Here is a 20,679-nt window from a genome sequence, read left to right on the forward strand (position 1 = left end):
AGAAAAACAACCATTGAGGTTAAATATAGAGCTGAGGATGGCGAAGATCCTCTTTCTCCTGGCTTAACAGCGTGCCCAGAAACTCCAGCCAGGGAAGGACGGGCAGACTCGGTGAGCTTTCTCTGAGAACTGCACAGGACTTTGTTTGAAGCTCGTCATCGTCTAGATTTGTGCACTGGTATACATGGAATTCAACCCAAACACACCCTTACCCATGCAAAACTTAGCGGCTGGAATTGATGTGCTTGGGGGGTCACATGGGAGAAATGCCGAGCAGGCAGCTGCTTTCACAAAGGGATCAGGTTCCATGATGAGGACTGTGGATCAGTTTCCTGGATCTGCAGCTCAGGGTCAGGAGAGACGTCTTCTAAACAGTGCATAGAAAGTCACTGGAGCCATTTGGAACCTTCAAGTGGTGGGCGTTGTGGAAATGAGAGCCCTTGAGGGGTAGGTAGTAGGAGTGCTCTTTATGAGTTACTGTTTTTTCCCCCCAAGGTTCCCTTTAAATGCATATTTAGTTATGAATCAAATCAGATATGCCCTTTGGGATCTTTCCTAAGCCATTTCAATTGAGTCATCACAGAAGGAGGTGGTGTATGATTTTGTCCAGGAGAGTTAGCGTGAGCATTTATAAAGCCATCCTGCTTATGAGCTAAATTTATGACGTTTGCCAGGTTAATCTGTTTTCTCTAATCGGACACTTAATCATCCAGCCTCCTCTCGGCATTATGGATTCATGAATGTCATCGGAGGAGAGCTGCTCAGGCAGGGCAAGATGATAAATTACCGCTTCATTTTGGGGGTATTTGTGACTAAATGCCTCATAATAGAATTAAGATGAAATAAATCTTGTAATTTCAGTTCTAGATCCCTGCCAGGTGTGGAGGAAATGCATCTGGCCAAAAGCAAATGCAATTCCTTCTACCACCGAACGGAATCTACAGGAGAGAGAAAGCTTTTTGTGCAAAACAAAATTCTTCCTTCACCTCTGTAGATGGGAGAGAGTTGGTCACTCCCAGGCACTATATGGGTGAATGTAGAGGGTGGTTATTTGAGTCATGCCCTGAAGTACCGCCCCTAGTGAGGTAGCAGGTAACTGTTAACACCTGCCTATGACCTTGAGGTACATGCCCCTGGAATGTGGCTGCTGGGGAACCCTTAAGACCTGGGATGCACATATGCGCTCCTCTTTGCTACCTCGCGTTTTTGGATGCTGAGATTTTGGACCAGGCAGATCAGCGTGGAACATAGCTCAGCTTTCCTGGACCCTAGCATAAATCTCCCTCAGTTGTGAGTTAACCCCCACATAAATTCCTTTGCTCGTTAAATAGACTCCATGGATTAATCCCATTAGGTGAACAGCACATAATCACCATTTCTATTCAGAAAGGATGAGCCCCGGACAGTGGAAGGCAAAGTTTGTCTACATCTGGAGTTACCCTGGGGTCTCAAAAGCTATGCATAGTACAGATTGGCCCAGATGCTGTTTTTCTTGCTTTGTTTGGTTTGGTGCGGTTTTTGTTTTGCTGTTAGAGTCGGAGCCTAGTTGGGTTGTAATATTTGACACCTTGAAATAAAAAGGACACAATTAAGTCATATCTTTTATTAAATAAATGCTAAGCTCATGCCTAAGCAACAGCCAAAACCAATGGGCATGTGTGTCATTAGATGGAGGCCCCCAACCAAGCATACACATACACGGTTTTTGTGTGTGCGCTTCTTATACTTAGCAAAAATATTCTCATTCACACCGCTGGCTCCTCAGCTTCCGGCTGTGGCTGAGAGGCCTGAGACACGGATCTCTGAGCTTAGAGTCTCCTGGGTATAACAGAGGCCAGCCTCCTTAGCTGCGAGTGATCCTGTATCCAGAGTCCTTCTTCCCTTGTACAGCAAAATCCAAATCTTATCGACTTAGTGGTTCTTGGATTTAACCCCAGCCTCATCTATGCCCCAGCACAAGTGCTGCCCCTGAGCTACAGCAGAGTTCTACAGCCTTACCTCTGTATTAAAAATAATGACGATAATAGTAATAACAATAAGCAGGTTAACAATGTTATCTTGGATATATTTAAATAGTTAAGAGAAGATTTTAAATGTTTTTCCCCCACAAAAAATAAATGAAGGAGGTGACACTCATTTGATTATTGTACGATGTATATTGTATTAAAACCTTATTGTATACTCCACAAATATGCTTAAGCATCTGTCCATTAAAAACAAAACTGATGCAAGAAAGCAAAAGCTAGAGGCTGGGGTGAACTAAATATCTCAAAAATCAAGGTAAAATGAGTAAGCACGGCATGTACTGAAAAAAAGCGTCTCAGAATAAAAGACTTGCACAAATACAAGGTAAATAAGAGCTAATGTGACGATTGGTCTCTGTGCGACCTCATGGCCTTAGAAAGACAGTAACTGGGAGTATGCAGAAACTGGGGGTGACATGAACACGAGTGAATTGAGACAGTCATTTAAATAGTTCAAACCCTGCTTCCCTCACATCAAATGACTCTGGGAAAGTAAAAGCTTTTCCCTTGACTTCAGATGTCTAGAGATGGACTGCTCAGCGTGCAAACTGCTCTTTCTCGCTCTACATTGTACATTCTTGGTCCTGATGGCTGGAACTAGACATCTGTGCCTTTACTGGTTCCTTGAGTGGCTACAGTACTTTCAGGTTCTGGTGTCTTTGTGATTGTTTCTTGCCTAGAGCTAGGTAGGTGGGAAATGACTAAGCTTGTTAAATTGGCCAACTGAGCCAAGTTCGGGGGTAGTCAAGGGTTGGCTACCAAACAAGATGATTTCGTGAAATCCAAATCAGAGGTACAGAGACCTGTCAGTACGTGGCAAAGAAGGACATGGGTGCACCTTCCATAGAGTAGCATGCATTCTGCCCAGGGGAAAGGTCTGGACAGTGAAATCCAAGGCTTGAGTTCTAATCCCAGGCATATGCCTTGCTAGTTATAGGGACAGGAGCACATTCCTCAGACCTTCTCAGCTTATGTGACAATGGGATGGGGAATCATACCCTAGCCTGCCATCTTCACAGATTTGTGAATGGTTTTTAAAAATATAAAAAGCTTAATATATGTAAGAAAACTACAGCTGCTCAATATAATAACCTAAGGGTATCCTTGAAAATAACACTTATGTTTCATCATTACAGAAAGAAAAATATATATGTACATTATGTTCCTGTTTCTATTCTCTCTCTCTCTGCCTCTTTGTATTTTAAAATATAGAATAAGCTGTCTTACTTATCAATTTTATCACTTATATACTATAAATATGCCACTTAAAAGTTATACTGACAATGGAGCTAACCTTTTTTTGTCTTTTATTGGCCTTATAAATAAAAGCACATCATTGAAAGAATGCCACAGAGAGTGGGTTAGACTTGAGCCTAGGGGAAAATCTTCCCAAGCATCAGGAAAAGGGTAATTCCGACCAGTCCTCTATAAAAACCCAAATTTCTTACAAAATCTTAAAGCGCAAGTGTTTACAGGACTCTTGGTGACAAGAAAAGCAATAGAAAATGTGCATTGGCACTAAAATTCATGTATCCATGGAAACGTGTGAAGCTCCTGAGCGCATGCGCTCACAGCCTACGGTATTAATGCTTGGGCTGAGGGGGATCAGCGTGTTACTGCACTATGGAGGACTGAGAGATTGCTGAGAAGCCACTCACACAGGCCTGGACCAGCTTGTTTTCCTCTGCTAGATTTAATTATGGGGACGTACAGAGTCCGCAGACATCAGTGAGGAAAAAAAAAATCCATGCTTGTTTACATGTACTTATATCCTGGAATACACTGTACTTGACTCTGAGTTTTAATCAGAAAACGTTTGATGAGCCAGCACCCCCCTCCCCCCACACATCTGTGGCTACCTCAGAGCCTCTCGAAAGTTTTCCATGGGAACAGATGAGCCCATTTCTTGCGTGATGGAAGAAAATGTCACGAATTTTACTACACTGATTATTCGGGGTGATTTAAATATGATCCTGGCCAGTGATTCCTGTAAGTCACTCTCAAAGAAAACTGCATAGAAATATCAGAGGGAAGGGAGGTCAGAGGGACCACCTGCAGAAAACAGAAGTGGTTACAGAATAGGACCAAGCTTCTCATGAAATAAAATGGAACTGCTCACAAAAGCCTAGTTACATAGCGATATATTTTTTTCCCCCACTTTCTCTTCTATTGCCAAGTTCTGGATTCTTTTCCAATAACTTCGAGATGATTGACACGTGGAAATAGAGATAAAATTGTTAGTGGGTCTTTAAAATACTGTGTTTTCTCCTCTCTGGAACTTGTTTTCACACTCAGTCTTCTGATGGAGCACTACCCGGTGTGGTGGCCTTTGGTCACACACTGTACCTCAGATGTGGCTGGTGCATGTGTGGCCTGATATTGAGTGTGGTGGATTAACAAGAGCGTACCACTGGCTATGGTTTGGGTAGGAAGTGCCCCCTATTGGCTTATGTGGTGAGGGCTTGCTACCCAGCTGTGACACTATTTTAAGAGGTGATGGAAACTTTGGGAGGTGGGGGCTGGCTGGGGGGAGTGGGCTTTTAAGTGGTCCTTAGAGGCTGGTCCGTGTCTCCACCCTTTCCTGTCTCGTTTCTAACCTCCATGAGGGAGCAGTTGCTCTACCTGCCCCATGGCCACGGTACGCTACTCTGTCACTGGGCCAGAGACAACAGAGCTGGAAACCATGGTAAACTGAAACCTCTCTCGAACTTGAAGCCAAAACATATCTCCCCCACCCCCCTTTTAAACTGTCTTGCTCTGTGTGTTGGTTAGTTTTATATTAACTGGGCACAAGCTAGAGTCCTCTGGCAAGAGGGACTCTCAACTGGGAAAAATGCTTCCCTAAGATTTGCCTGGAAGCCGGTCTGTAGTGTACTCTATTGACTAATGATTGCGGTGGGCGGGTCCAGCTCACTGGGGATGGTGCCATCTCTGGCCTGGTGCTCCTGGGTGCTGTAGGAGAGCAGGCTGAGCAAGCCATGAGGAGCAAGCCAGTAAGCAGCACCCCTCTATGGTCTCTGCATCAGCTCCTGCCCTGTTGGAGTTCCTGCCTTTACTTCCTTCAGCAGCGATAGGCTGTGATATGGACCTATATGCTGAAATAAGGTTTTTTTTTCTTCCCACACTGTTTTTTTTTTTTTTTTTTTTTGTGGTGGCATTTATCACAGTAATGGAAACTCTGATGAAGACACACATATATTTGTCATAGCGCTGACACTCACACTGCACTCAAACCTGTTTAAAATGTTTCCATAGCTTGGTGAAGTATTTAAGTCTTTATGGAACTGGCATTGTGTAGCTGTTGTGCGACTCCGTTGTGATGAAACTGCCCCCAGCTTTCAAAGATTTATTTGTGGTTATTTTTCAATATGGAGTGCACACAGTCTACACAATCTTGCAGCTGACTTGTTGTATTTTTCCCCACTACAAAGATAGTCACACTGATTGCTCTCAATGTCATTAAATGGTCCTGCTGGCCATGTGCCAGGTTTCTCTTTGCTCCAGTGCAATTCTCCATGTCAAGGTCCAACCAACAAACTGACCCTCTCCTCTGTCATGCTTGCTGTCTGAGAGCCACTGAGGCAGGACACCCACCCCAGACCCTGTCCCTTGCGGGCCTGCCCACACAAAGGAACACAGTGGGTACTAAGGAAGGCTTAGCAAGCACCTGGGATGGTCTTGCCACCCTGTGTGGACACTGGCTCAGCCACTTCCCTTGGGACATTGATAGTAAAGTAGTTCAGGTTGTTCTGTATTCTAATCTGGACTCAGATGAAGGTCTGGGTTATGATTTTGTTGCCCGTGGATGGCCCTTTGTGACGTTTATCCAATATGTTTTAGCTCTTTGGGATTCAAATTTCATTTTCTTCTAATTAATATTTTAATGGAGCTTAATAATCAAGTGAGTGTTATAGCTGAAACTTTTGTCCAAATCTTTAGTACGACCTGCTGTTCCCATGAGTCTGTTTGCATTGTAAGACTCGGGGGAGGGAACATGAGAATGGACACTAGTTTGGCTCTGGCTGAATTAACACTTTGAGCTGTAACAGAAGGCACATTAAGGGAGAGGACTGTTCATTGTCAGCAGGCAAGGAATTCGAAGCCCAGGCCTTGCAGGGCTGACATGTGAGTCAATCCAGTTCTCTTTCTCCCGGCTCTCACCTCTTCTACCTTATGCCAGGTACTCTCCCTTCTTCCGATATTTCTCGAATGTTTCTGCCTGTTTGCTCTGTCCTCTCAGGTGGTCATATCCAGTAGTCAAAAAGCTTCTGTTGAATTTCAAAAACCACGTTGCTCCCCTGACCCCAACCTTCCAGGGACTTTATATTCCAGACTCCAATCTTCCTCAGTTTCCAAACCCCTAAGGTCAGGCCCCAGGATCTCTCTCACCTTATCTCCTGTACTTTCCAGTTGCTCAAGCTTGTGCCCTCTGGCCTTACTTCTGCTTCCGGGGTCTATGTGTTTGTTTCCCCACCAGACTTGTGTGTGCTGTTCCTTTTTCTTGGGGCACTTCCTCCTTCCTGTCTCCTGATTCCTGAAGAGCTCCATGCCCTGATGTTCCAAGTCTCTCAAATGTCAGGTCTCAGTGAGACTCTTTAATCAATGTATGTAAAACATCGCACACACTCACTCACTTACATCAATGGTTTTACTGTAACTCTAAAGCCTGCCTGACACATATTGACTAGTGGCCACTCTGCGCACTATTGGAATGGAGTGCCTCACACACAGGGATGTGGGTTGTATCTTGTAGAATCAGCATGATGTCTGATACATAATGAGTATAGGTTATGCGAATACTTCTGCAAGTGAGCGATACAAAGTCCTCCGTCAGCTTCTCAGCAATTCCAGGGACCTTCGCCTCCTTGAAGCAAAAAGGCTGCTGCAGCTCCCCCCATCACATGCTCACGCACCACTTTCAGAAATGGAAATCAGTGGGCACAAGCCTTGCCCCACAAAGCATTTCTCTAATAATAGAAGACAAATATCTTTCCTAGAACGAATTCCCCTGCAGGCTTCCCTTTACATTGTATTGACTAGAACTGGGTCAAGGGATGTCCCTGTCTATAAGGGAGCTGGGAATGTATTTGATTTCCTAGTCTGTAGAGAGGCAGACATGCAGATGAGAACAGTAAGATTAATAAAATCAGAATGTCGATAAAATGCCAGGACTAGTACATCCCTGTAGCTAGAGTTTTCCTGCCTGGCCCACAGTCAGGATAAATCTCTCTCACCTGCCAGTCCCACAGCCGCTCAGACCCGACCAAGTAAACACAGAGACTTATATTGGTTACAAACTGTATGGCCGTGGCAGGCTTCTTGCTAACTGTTCTTATAGCTTAAATTAATCCATTTCTATAAACCTATACCTTGTCACATGGCTCGTGGCTTACCGGCATCTTCACATGCTGTTTGTCATCATGGTGGCTGGCAGTGTCTCTCTGCTTCAGCCTTCCACTTCCCAGCTTTATTCTCCTCCTTGTCCCGCCTACACTTCCTGCCTAGCCAATGGCCAATCAGTGATTTATTTATTGACCAATCAGAGCAACACATTTGCCATACAGATCATCCCACAGCACATCCCTCTGCAGCTCTCCCGTGGCTGAGTAGAGGTTTTGTAATCCGGGAGATCGCCGTACTTACAGGCATTTTCATTTGACAGTGCTCTGGTTTTTTCTCCCCTTTGCATCTTGAAAACACGGTCATTCATATAACTTATCTTTCCAATTTAGTAACTTTTATGAAATGAAAGCCTTCTCGAGTCATTATGTGGGAAAATTGCTTATGTATTTCCATGATTAGGGGAGGTTGATAGAAGGTAAAGCAAGGGGAGAACAGAGTGGTCAGATGATGAGAAACAGCCAGAGTCATGCTTCCCTCAGACCAGCCAAAAGAAGAAAAGATAAGAGAGAAGGTCCGCCAGGCCACGCCGGCCTGCTGGCGGCAGGCACTGGGGGGTGAGGGCAGAAGAGAGAGGCCAACATTGCCTACTTTAGTTCAGATCCTTTTTCAGGTTTGTTTGTTGGTTTGTTTTTGTTTTTTGGGTTTTTTGGGGGGGGTTGTTTGTTTCTTGTTTTGTTTTGTTTTGTTTTGTTTTGTTTTGGTTTGGTTTGGTTTGGTTTGGTTTGGTTTGGTTTGGTTTTGGTTTTTTCAAGACAGGATTTCTCTGTGTAGTTTTGGTGCCTGTCCTGGATCTCACTCTGTAGACCAGGCTGGCTTCAAACTCACAGAGATCCGCCTGGCTCTGTCTCCCAAGTGCTGGGATTAAAGGCGTGTGCCACCACTGCCCAGCCTTTTTCAGGTTTTATGAGAGAACAAAGACCAATTTTTGTTTTGATGTGTGTGTGTGTGTGTGTGTGTGTGTGTGTGTGTGTGCATGTGTGTGTGTGTGTGAGAGAGAGAGAGAAAGAGAGAGAGAGAGAGAGAGAGAGAGAGAGAGAGAGAGAGAGAGAGAAAGAGAGAGAGAGAGAGAGAGAGGAGAGAGAGATGCTTGTGTATATGTGGGGGGTGTGTGCATGTGTGTATCTGTGTCTGCATGTTTGCAGGCATGTGGGAGCACATGTGATATGTGTGGGTGCATGTAGAGTCCTGAAGCTGACTTTCTCAATCACCACAGTCCTCTACCTTATATACAGAGGCAGGGTCTCTCACTGAACCCAGAGCTCACCAGTTCACTCAACTAGTCTAGCTGGCAGCTGCCTGAGGAATCCCTTGTCTCTGCTTCCTGACTGCTGAGATTCTAGGCAGCCACTGCCCTGCTCAGTTTTTAGATGGCTTCTAAGGACCCAAACTCTGGTCCTCACACTTGGAAAACAGGCAAGCACTTTAGCTAAGCCTTCTCCCAAACCTGGGAGATCGAGCTATTATATAACATTTCAAACCAAACACTAAGATAACTACATAGTACTGTTTGGTTTTGTTTTGTTTTGTTTTTTTTTTTTTTTTCATTTTAAAAGCTTCTTCAAAGCTCCTTTCTTGGCAGGTTGACACTGTAGCCAGTGGCAGTGGTCTTCAAGTTCTAAAGCGATCTAAAAATCACACTAGCATTTCCATGCCCCAAGTAGAAGCTCTTCTTCTTGGTTCCCATGAGCTATCCATGCTGAAAAGAATGAAGATGCATTCTGCCGGCCTGACAAGTCAGAGAAGAGGCAAGAGAGCAATCTACCCCGGACAAAAGGGCAGGAAGAGGAAGCCAGGAGATCTTCCTTTCTTCTCCCCTCAGGGTTGTGTCCCACAGTGTCCCACAAGGCCAGAGTCCTGGAGTCAGTAAGTGAGATAGAGCCGGGCTCAAGATGCCGCCAGATCTTGTTGGGATAACCTTTTTGCACACTGTGTAAAGACACGTCTCTGTCTTACCTCACCTGGCTAAGGCACCTTCTGATTGGTTTAATAAAGAGCTGAGTGGCCAATAGCTAGGCAGGAGAGGATAGGCGGGACTTCCGGAGAAACAGGAACTCTGGGAAAGAATCAGAGGCATGGAGATTCTCTAGTCAGAGGTGGAGGAAGTTGGACGTATGGTATTGAGGATAGGTAACAAGCCATGGCCGAACTTGGACTAATATAAAAGGTTAATTTAAGTTCTAAAAGTTCTAAAAGCTCATTGGGAATAAGCCTAAGCTAAGGCCAAGCTTTCAGAATTAATAAAAAGTCTCCATGTCATTATTTGGGAGCTGGCAGTCCAAAGAAAGACCTGCTAGAAGGTCCCACAGTGTTCCACAATGCCAGAGTCCTGGAATCAGAGGGCAAGACAGTGTGGGGCTCTAAATGCCGCTGCCAGGTAGCACACACCACTCGTATTTTCTCCTGGCGCTTTTCATGTGTTGGAGATGTGGGACAAACAACGGAAATGAAAGACATTTGCACGTCCATGCACGATAGCTTTTATAAAATAGCACAATGGGCAGCAGGTGGTTGGAGCTAATTAAAATCATCGGGGGCTGTAAAAAAAAATCCTTCGGTCAATGTGGCCTAGGGGATGAGCATGCCAGCCTGCTGCCGGGTTCACACGTCCATCTCAATATCAGATCAGCAGGCTTGCCGATCTATTAGAAGTGGCTTTCGATTATTAAAGATAAAATTAAGGAGAGATTGATCATGAGAAGCGAACACTTGACTGAGGAGATAATTGGATTCTCAACTTCCTTCCTGTCCTTGTCACGGATGGACTCTTGACTGTGCTGTGTCAGGAGAGGCAGGAAGGTACATTCTGTCTCTGCTGTGCCGAGTGGGTGACGGGTAACCATGGCAGGGGCTCAAGCTCCCTGATCTCTTGTGTTTTTATCTTGATGAAGATGGACTGCTTTAGGCGATGGTGGGCACTGTCACAGTTTAACAAGTAGTAAATTCTTAGAACATTGCCTGGCGAGTTAGATGTGGTATGTATGAGCAGTTACCACCGCTATCACCGGAGTACATACACGGCTAGTAAACAGAAACCTGGAAGAACAAAAATGGGTCTTTGATAAAGCTAGTTTAAGAAAGGAGATGGAGCATATTTTATTTCATATAAATAGAATCCTAAATCCTGTTAGTAAGAAATTATATCATGATGTTTGCTTCAAAAATTATTAAAGGCATTGGCCTGTGTAAATGTCGATATAAAATTCCTCTTTCTCTCTGTGTTTCTCTCTGTCTCTGCCTCTGTCTCTGTTTCTCTCTCTCTCTCTCTCAATTGAACTGGCTAGAAAACTTAGCCAAGAACAAATCATTCCATCCAGGAAACAGAATCAATGAAGCCACAGGCTTTGCTCAAGTGACCTCTTTCTCTACCCAAACTGATTGACGGATGCCACTTAGGACCACGGAGCCAGCTAACCAGGCATTTTCCAAGGCTGCCAGAGCAGGGTCCCTCGTTCATCTTTAAGCAAGTCTTTGCTCTTCCCAGAGACGACTGGTGCTTGTTTTCTGAGTGTTAAACCTTGAATACCGACTCCCTTCAGCCTCTTGTTAGAGCAACTGTCAGGGATGCTGGGGCTACTGATTCTTGGCATGGGCTTCAGCCAGATCATAATGGCAGCTCAGGGGCTATAGCCTGAGACTTTACATAAAAGTACTGTGTAGGGGGGATATCTAGGGCTGGTGGCTTCTGGTGGGTGGTGCGGCATGTGCATGTTTAGAGCTGACAGCATGGCAGCTCCCTGGCAGGCTACTGAAGTCTGTCACTTCTCTGTCGGGTGCACAGAGAGCACGCGAGACACCGTCGTCAGAGCCCCACATGAGTTCATTGTTCACGGCCTTCTAGTGCACTATGGTGGTCTTAGCATATAAGGTTGACCACTGTAGTGGGTAGCCATTCCAGCTTTGACCTGGAAGTTCCAACCCGCATTGAGGCTTCGGTAACTGTCACGCCTACAAGGCAGAGCCAAGAGAGGACCCTAAAGACTCAAGATCTGGATGCGCCAGCTCTCTTGGTTCCTGGACCCTGGACGCTGGAGGTAGACCGAGCAGAGTTCTCCAGAGAACACCGCTGGACTGCGCTACACCTTTCCCAGACTCTATAAACTATCCCTTCACTTGTAAGTTAACCCACAAAATAGACCTCCCTTTTAACTACGTGGAGTGGCCATAATAATTTTACCAATAGACCACGTGTATTGCATATATTCGTTATTCTCCATATTGCTGTGACCAAACACTCGACAAGAAGCCACTGAAGGAAGGGTTGACGGTGGCTCACAGGTGGAGGAGGGTTCAGTCCACCACGGTGATAAAGGCATGGCCGAGTTACAGAGAGTCTGTTGCCCGGCCTGTTACCTCATCAGCCGTTTGTGAAGCAGAGGGCTGGAACCATGGTTAAGATATAACCTTCTAGCCACACCCCTGCCATCCCATATTCTCCTGCCAAGCCCCACGTCCAAGAGACTCCACAACCTCCCAGATGGTGCCCCAAAGTAGTAATCAAGTATTCAAGCTTAAGTCTGTCAGGACGTTGTCCATTCGAACCCATCCCATCATGTATGATACACCCGGGGTCTGAAGGCAAAGAGTACCAACACCTCCATCCTGGAAAGAATGGATCTGATCATGTCACCGCCTTCACTGAGCATTTCAACCACCAGCAGACAGAGGGTAAGTCCGTGAGCCTTGGCATCACATGGCGCCGCCTTTCAGCCCTCATCCCCATGCCTTCCTCCCTCTCTGGCACAGCCACCTCTATGCCATATGTTCCAGCTGCTCTGAGCAACTTACAATTCCCTGGCCCTGACAGATGGCAGCTCGCTTCCATGTCCATCATGTCCGCCCTCCCCCGGCCCCCACCTGTTTCAAAAGTGAGAGCTCCTTGTATGTATGTCAAGGGCAGCTTTACACCGCTTCAACATGCAAGTGGTGTTTTCCTTTGTCATGACTTTTTTCTTTAATTGGGGTATGTGTGTGTGTGTGTGTGTGTGTGTGTGTGTGTGTGTGTGTGTGTGTGTGTGTGTGTGTCTGACACAGACAGACAGACAGAGCCTGGGAGGGGTGTGATTTGTCTGTGCATGAGCGTAGGTGCTCAGGAGCCACAGCACTTCTGTGATGATGGATGTCATCTTCGGGTGTCACACCCTGCCTTCCACTTGGTTTGAGACAGGGGTCTTTTGCAGCTCGCCGCTGCAGAAGACAGGTTAGCTGCCCTCCACCCCTCCACAAGCTCCCTAGATTCTCCTGTCTCCTCCCGTCTTGCTGAGGGGGCACCGGGATTACACCATTTATGTGGGTTCTGAACTGGGGGCCTCACGCTTGCACAGCAATTGCTTAATCCACTGAGCATCACCCAGCGTGGTTCATAACTTTCTAATACACCTCCTGTCATCTGTGTGTATCATCTGCTTTTCCTTCTCCTGTTCTTTGGGAACCCTCAGCGTCAAGCCTCTTCCTGACTCTTACCTCAGAGCTGCTGCTGTAGGGCAACTCAGTACATAGTGAATGAATGGAGAAAACGAACGCGCTGTCCTTGCTTATCTCAGGTGTCTCCCTTTACTCTTGTCCCCACCAGGGAATCATTTGGCTCATCACAAGCGCCAGTTCTCCCTGGTCCGATGCGCGGTCCCCGTGAGCCCTCAGACGTGATGGACTGTAAGGTGAAGTGACTGACTGTGTCCTCCAGGGCACGTGAAGGATGATCTCTGGGAGCTCCGAGCTCCAAATTATACGCTGATAAAAGCAGCTGCCCTGCCTCACCTGCTGTCAGCGGGCCTGCTCCCAGACTGTTGTGAAAATGCAGCTTTGTGACATGCCAGGGGCTGCTCAGCAGCTTCCCCGCTGATTGGTTTTCTGGCAGAGCTGAGAAGGCAGAGGCTGGTCCTCAGAGGCTGAATTCCAGGCTGGGCTGGAAAGCTGGACATCTATGCAGCTCAAGTCAAGAGTGTTTCCCTCCTGTTTTGCTGACCTTTATGGATTCAGAGGCTGTGAAGGACTGAAAAACTTTACATAAAGTAGCAAGTTTACCAGGACAGATAGAGGGCTATGATACAGCTTTATTCACACCTTCCTGGGAGGGCTGAGGTTTTCTGTAAGTGTCTTCTTCAGGGAGAGAGAGTGAAGAATACAGCCCGAGACATCTTTCAATACCAAGATGTACTGGCAATTTTGTGGGTTGACTTGACACAAGCTGGAGACATCAGAGGAAGGAGCCTTCGTTGAGGAAATGCCTCTATGAGATTCAGCTATGAAGCATTTTCTGAATTAATGATCAGTGGGGGAGGGCCCAGATCATGGTGGGTGGTGCCATCCCTGGGCTGGTGGTCCTGGGGGTTTATAAGAAAGCAGGTTGAGCCGGGCGGTGGTGGCGCACGTCTTTAATCCCAGCACTCGGGAGGCAGAGGCAGGCGGATCTCTGTGAGTTCGAGGCCAGCCTGGTCTCCAAAGCAAGTACCAGGAAAGGCGCAAAGCTACACAGAGAAACCCTGTCTTGAAAAAAACCAAAAAAAAAAAAAAAAAGAAAGCAGGTTGAGCAAGCCAAGTGAAACAAGCCAGTAAGCAGCACCCCTCCGTGGTCTCTCCATGTGCTCCTGTCTTCAGGATCCTGCCCTGCTTGAGTTCCTGTCCTGACTTTCTTCAGTGATGAACAGCAATGCTGAAGTGTACGACAAATAAACCCTTTCCTCCCCAACTTGCTTTTTGGTTAAGATATTTCATCATAGCACTAGAAATCCTAACTAAGATACCAGATGAAAGGCCAACCTGGGCCCTAGAAACCTGGACCATTTCTGTGTAGTCCACTCTCAAAGGGCACTGAACAGCAGTCATCATTGGTACCACTTAATGTGTGCCCATGCGATGGACTCAGTTCAGCCGCATGGAACCTGCCAGCACTGACTAAAAGCCAAATAAAAGTTCCCTCCTAGGTGTCTCGTGCACCATTCAGCTGCCTGGCATTGGCTTTCCTCATTACAACCCTGAGCACTCGGGACCAATACTCTGCACGTGATTATGAGTCTATCTGGCTAAAGGCATTAAAAGCCTTATGGTATAAATGACCAGAAAAACTGCTATAGGAGAATAAGCATAATATCAGCTAATTCTTACAAAGCAGCCACTGTGTAGGAGGCACGATCCTTGAGGATTGTCCTGCAGGCTCTTGACCAGTGACACCATGGATGGACCAGAGTCCAGTTAAAAGGTGGGTCTGGTAGACTGATTTCCAAAAGCATATTTCAACTACATGTCATCTACAAGGTGGTGTACTTTTGATGCAAAGACACAAAAAGATTGACTCTTAAAAAAAAAAAAGACCTGAAACTCAAATAGCAAGTCCATGAAAACTGGAGGAGAGAGAGACACCAAGGCCAGACCACAGGGACTGTAAAACAAAGATTCAACAACTGTAAATCTATGCACACCAGATAACAGATACAAAAATATGCCAAGAAAGGCAAAGACAACAAGGAAATCTAACAAAGCAAGTTTGAGATTTCAAGGACCCACTTTGAATAATTGGTAAAATTAGGCAGGAAAAAAAAACCACAAGAAACTAAATTAACAGACATCCAACAGCAAATCACACATCCTCCTCAAGAACAAGTGTGTGCTACTCTTCAAGACCAATGCTATGCTAAGTCCAAGAAAGAATGCCCTAGTAAATTTAATGGTATTTAAATAATGAGAAAGTGTGTTCTCTCACCATAGAGAAATGAAACATGAAGGCTGAGTCATGGAAAATTTTGGGAATATCCCAAGTATATGAAAATTAAAACATACTTAAATAAAGGATGACTTAAATAAATTGAAAGAGAAAGAAGGCAACATTTTAAGGTGATGGAAATGAAGATCTGTCAGAGTTTAAAGAATGCAGCTGAAAGTTAAGGGGAAACATAACATAAATGACTATATTAAGGAGGAAGAAAGCTCTCAAATCATTAACCCAAAATCTCATCTGGAGACACTGAAAAACTAAGACCAAACTAAACTTAGAACTGTAGAATATTGTTTTAAGGTGTGTTACATTTGTTTATGCTATGGAACATTTGCTTAATGATGCAAAGATGTGTTGCATTCTTTTATGTTGCATTTATTTAACTCTGTGAAGCTGTGTTACAGTGCCTGTCTAAAACACCTGATTGGTCTAATAAAGAGCTGAATGGCCAATTGCAAGGCAGGAGAAAGGATAGGCAGGGCTGGCAGGCAGAGAGAATAAACAGGAGGAGAAATATGGGAGCAGAAGAAGGAGCAAGAGAACAAGGAGAGGAAGAGGCTAGGGGCCAGCTACCTAGCTACCCAGCCACCCAGCCAGCCACAGAGTAAGAGTGAAAGTAAGATATACAGAAGAAAAGGAAAAAGCCCAGAGACAAAAATGTAGATGGGCTAATTTGAGTTAAGAAAAGCTGGCAAGAAACAAGCCAAGCTAAGGCTGGGCATTTATAATTAAGAATAAGTCTCTGTGTGTGATTTATTTTGGAGCTGGGTGTTGGGCCCCCCAAAAGAGCAAAGAAACCAACAGCAGACACTGAAAAATTAAGACCAAATTAAACTTAGAACAAACAGAAAGAAGGATTAGAGCAGAAATCAATGACATATCTCATTAATATGACATATCAATATGCAAATCAAAGCCATAACGAGATGACACGTAACATTCTACTATGGTTAGAATAAAAAAAATCAAGCTGTTGCAGGATATTTGATCACACTGTATGGAAAGATGCTCTCTGATTAGTTTAATAAATAGCTAGGCAGGAGAGGTTAGGCAAGACTTCCAGGCAGAGAGAGGAACTTGGGATGAATCTGGCAAGGCAGAAAGTGCCAGCAAGATGGGTAGAACAAGTCCGGTGTATAGAATGAGAGAGAGGTAAAAGTCATGTGGCAAACTGTAGATTAACAGAAACAGGTTAATTTGAGTTATAAGAGCTAGTTGGGAACAAGCCTAAACTAAAGGCCAAGCTTTCATAATTAATAATAAGTTTCCATGTCATTATTTGTGGGCAGGCAGTCTAAAGAAAAAGTGTACTACCAATCAAGTTTGGCCAAGTGTGCAGAGAATCCAGAACACAGGCATCCTGCTTATAAGAAAGTAAATGGTACTTCCACTTTGGAGAACAATTGGACAGATCTTCACATGATGAAACCTGGAGTTTCCACATAGCCCAGCAATTCTATTCATAGGTATATTCTCAAGAAAAACAAAACCATACAGCCATACAAAAATGTGTATGTCAATGTTCAGGATAGTAACATTCACATACATTATTCATCAGAGCCCAAAGGTGGAACTACCCAAATGTTCATCAGTCAAGAAACTAAACAAGAATGTTATATCTGTAGAAGGGGATATGATTCATCCCCAAAACAGGAATTGAGTGCGTAAAACAGCGCTATGGAGATGCTATGCATACGGAAAGAAGCTGGTTACAGAATACCACAGATTATAAAATTCTGTTCATATGAAAGCTTAGAATAAACATATTGTAGGCAGAAAGTAGATTGATTATTGCATCTGGCCAGGGAGATGGGGGATTTGGGAGTGATGGATAAAGACTATAGAGTTTCTGAGGAGTTGCATGTTTTAATTGTGCTATGATGACATACAGGTAACAAATCACAGAGTTGTATGTTTTAAATGAGGCCTTGTATACTCAAAATTACATTTTAATAAGGCTTTTTAAACGTTATTTGCATTAAGAGGAAGGGGACCAGCAGGTGGGGTGGGGAGAAGAGGAGATAATGGAGGTGTGAGCATGATAAAAGTACATTATAGATGTGTGTGAAGTATCATAAGGAAGTCTATTACTTTGCACAATTAATATATACTATAAAAGAATTTCAGTTTGAATTAATTCTCTTATTTTCTGGTTTCGTTCAGGATAGAAACATAAATAAATAACAGTGCCTTGGTTTGCTTTCTGTTGCTGAGATACACACTATGACCAATGAGCATCTTGGGGAGACAAGTGTTTATTTCATCTTACAGGTTATAGTCCATAATCAGCTAAAGCTAAGACAGGAACAGGAGGCAGGAACTGAAGCAGAACCACAGAGGAATGCTGATTGTTTACTTGTTTGATTGTGCCTACTTCTGCTCAGCTTGCTCTTTACTCAACACATGACCACCTACCCAGGGGTGGTACTGCCTACAGTGGGTTGGGCATTCCTACACCAATCGCTAATCAAGAAAATGTTCCACAGACTTGCCCACAGCCAATGGGATGGAAGCAAATCCTCAATTAAGGTTCCCTTTTTTCAAGTGACTCTAGATTATGTCAAGTTAACAAAAATTAGCCAACACAGATTAGACAGACAGACAGACAGATAGATGATAGATAGATGGTAGATAATATAGCTATCACTTACCTAGGTGTAACATGTGTAACTATCATGAAGAAATAGTTACTTGAAACAAATAGCACCTGCCACAGACAGATACCAATTAAACCCTAAATTATATACAGCTTTCCACCACTATATTTCTTCCCTTTAACTCAAATGCAAGACTCTTAGAGCAAAATGAATGTGATAGTCAAATGCAATGTGCCCCTAGCATTGTGACTAGCCATTTTAAAAAAAAAAAAATAAAACTAATATATAACACCCTCATCACCATCAATGCTGACTTGTCACCACTTCCAACATCACCCACGTCCTGAGCATCTCATCTACCTCCCGTAACTCCGTTTGCTTTCTGGTACATTAATACTGATTTTAATTGTTCCATGGTATGTATCTGTATGTGCTGCACATTCACATAACATGTCTGCGTTTATATCTATGCGTTTGTATATAGACTAGAAACTTCCCAAAGTGTTTAAGGTAGGGGTTAAATTACAATTAAATAATACAGCGTATTGTATATTGACCAACAGCCTCACTAGGAAGCTCCATTGTGTTCTCCCAGCTGTCAAGCACAGCACTGTGAATGTCTGGCTCTTGGCTTTTATCCCAAGATAATCTGTTAGGTGTCTCTGTCAGTCCTTGCAGCTGGTGGCAGCTTCCTGTCAAGCGAGAAGGCTGGGAAGATGCATTTCTTCCTATGAGAGTTGTAGCTTAAATGAACTAGGACTTTTCCTCTTGAAATTTGGTACCAATGAGAGAGTCGATATAAATACCAAAGGACTGAAAATCGTCCCAGTTAAGGGTGGCTAAATCCTCTCAGGAAAAGGATTCCTCCTCACCTGCTAATGTGCCCACCTTCTACTCATCCCTCTGATTGTTCAAAACAAACAAAGCCCACGGCTTCCTTGCCAGTCCCCACCTGGTGACTTTGATGTGGTTGACTCATATGTACCCGTCACACAGGCATCTGATCCATCATTTTCTATTTTTGTAACTCAATTAAGTTCTGGCTAATTTCACATCAAATTAGTCCTTAAAGCAAACTCATTAAATGCCGATATAAAATATGTAGTATTTTATGGCTTTTGAATAATGGGGAAAATTTAAATTGTTCACCTAACTTTTCAGAAGTGAAGGTACTGTGAAAAGATTTTGAAAGAAAGGCAAGCAGCCATAAATACCTGTCTCTTTTCTCCACACAGTCTCTTTCACAGAAGAGCAAGGGGATGAGGACCGCCTCCCTTTCTTGCAGCTGTAGGTACCTCGGCTGGAGTGACAGACTTACAATTCTGCAAACAGCGAAGAAATGCTTTGCAAATGGTCAGTTTTGCTTCTTAAGACCCTTCAATTTTGCTATGAAGAGACGGTGGCAGAGAAGATGCCAGCGCATCATTGTTTTGCCATGCTCAGATCTCTTACTAAAATGTCAAGCTAAAACTCATGTACGCTTATTTAACCTAAATTGTTAACATCATGGATTACAGAGCATTCAGGAATCACCCAGTTTATGCTCTGGCTATGGATTTGCTGCTTTTCCTTGAAAAATCAATTAAGTGTTCTCTGTGTACTCTGGTTTATCCCTGACAGGCTGAAAATAAAACTGTTGAACAATCTTCCGGGTTGTTTTAAAAATCACTAGCGTTTCCAGTCATTTCTTTTGGAACTAGGAGAAAACAATCAATATCCCTCCCTCCCAGTCTCTCCCAAATCTGACTTCAACCACAGCTGTGTTCTAGGGAAATTGTAGGATTTATCTTCAAGGAAAAATGTTTTTTCACTTATGAAAATTCTATTAATGGGTCTTTCATTATAAAAAAACAAAAGGCCCTGGGCTAGTTTGGAGGGAAATTGGCAACATTAATAAACTACTCTGCAAATAGAAGATAACAGGGCTTTCATGATTCCGGGGATAGCGGTAGGTCTTGGAGGAAAAAGGTTTCTTCTGGTAGAACAGAGTTGAAACCATGCATGACAACCCATCCTCAAATTTCGGTCAAACCTTTAAAGGAAATCGGTTACCTAGAAGAATATTCTGTGTATTTTCCTATTGAGAATGAGGATTGGACTGTGGTTAAGTTTGGTGCAGGGCATAAGAAAGAGGCCAGAGAACTGAAACCTGCAAGGAGATGCTGTTGTCTTCGCTGATTGACTTAAGAGCAGGAGCTTGAGGTAACAGATCACATACAAGCTTCCTTTGCCAAACTTTCTGAAGCTCAGCAAAAATGTTCAAGTTTTCTTTCTTCATAGGAGGGCTTGGGGGAATGACAATATTAATAATAATAATAATTAGGGACTCAAGAATTTCCCACTAGGTTATCCTTCCTGACTTGTTTGGAAACAAGTCAACTTTTGGGTGACACCTGGAAACCACTGTTAGTTAACACAGGACTGAATATTATTCAGCCTTCAGAAGAAGGGACTCCTGGCACATGTTACGACATGGATGAATCTTGAGAACATTGTATTAACTAGACCTAGTTGCCAAAAAGAAGAAAATGCTCCATAATTCCTCTTACATTAAGTCTGGAATAGTCACATCCACAAAGGCAGAAGGCTAAGCTGTGGTGGAGGAAGAGGGAGTTGTTTAATGGGCACAGAACTCCAGCTTTGCAAGTTCTGTGACTAGACCATGGTGGCGGCCATGCATCCCCGCCAGGGCACAGAGTACCCCACTGTGGAAAATTCAGCATGATGGACGAAGTAAAATTTCTGTCATGAATATTTTTTTTAAAAATTTTATAAAAGTCCTGAAACAACATTCATTGAATGTTTAACATGTGACAGGTACTCCTCGGAGTTCTTTTCAAATATTATCTCATTGAAGGGCGAGGGAGATAACCCAGCTGGTAAAGGACACGCTGTGCAAGCATGAGGACCCGGTTTCAGATCCTCAGCACTCAGGTAAAAAGCAGGG

At 44.1% G+C, this 20,679-nt stretch overlaps 1 long non-coding RNA gene across 2 annotated transcripts; it reads left to right on the plus strand.

Annotated features, from left to right (window-relative positions):
* The first annotated feature begins 333 nt into the window (after positions 1-333).
* On the plus strand, positions 334-19,377 carry LOC128111988 (uncharacterized). 2 transcript variants are annotated; one of them, XR_008218812.1, is made up of 3 exons: positions 337-447; positions 10,709-12,092; positions 12,997-18,932. It is a non-coding gene; the product is annotated as an uncharacterized LOC128111988 (long non-coding RNA). The 2 variants fall into 2 exon arrangements; XR_008218813.1 differs by lacking the exons at positions 10,709-12,092; positions 12,997-18,932 and adding an exon at positions 18,968-19,377 and having other exon boundaries at positions 334-447.
* The last annotated feature ends 1,302 nt before the right edge of the window (positions 19,378-20,679 follow it).

The sequence above is a fragment of the Peromyscus californicus genome, unplaced genomic scaffold (assembly GCF_007827085.1).
Source record: "Peromyscus californicus insignis strain IS unplaced genomic scaffold, ASM782708v3 Scaffold_16__1_contigs__length_79575227, whole genome shotgun sequence".
Taxonomy (NCBI): domain Eukaryota; kingdom Metazoa; phylum Chordata; class Mammalia; order Rodentia; family Cricetidae; genus Peromyscus; species Peromyscus californicus.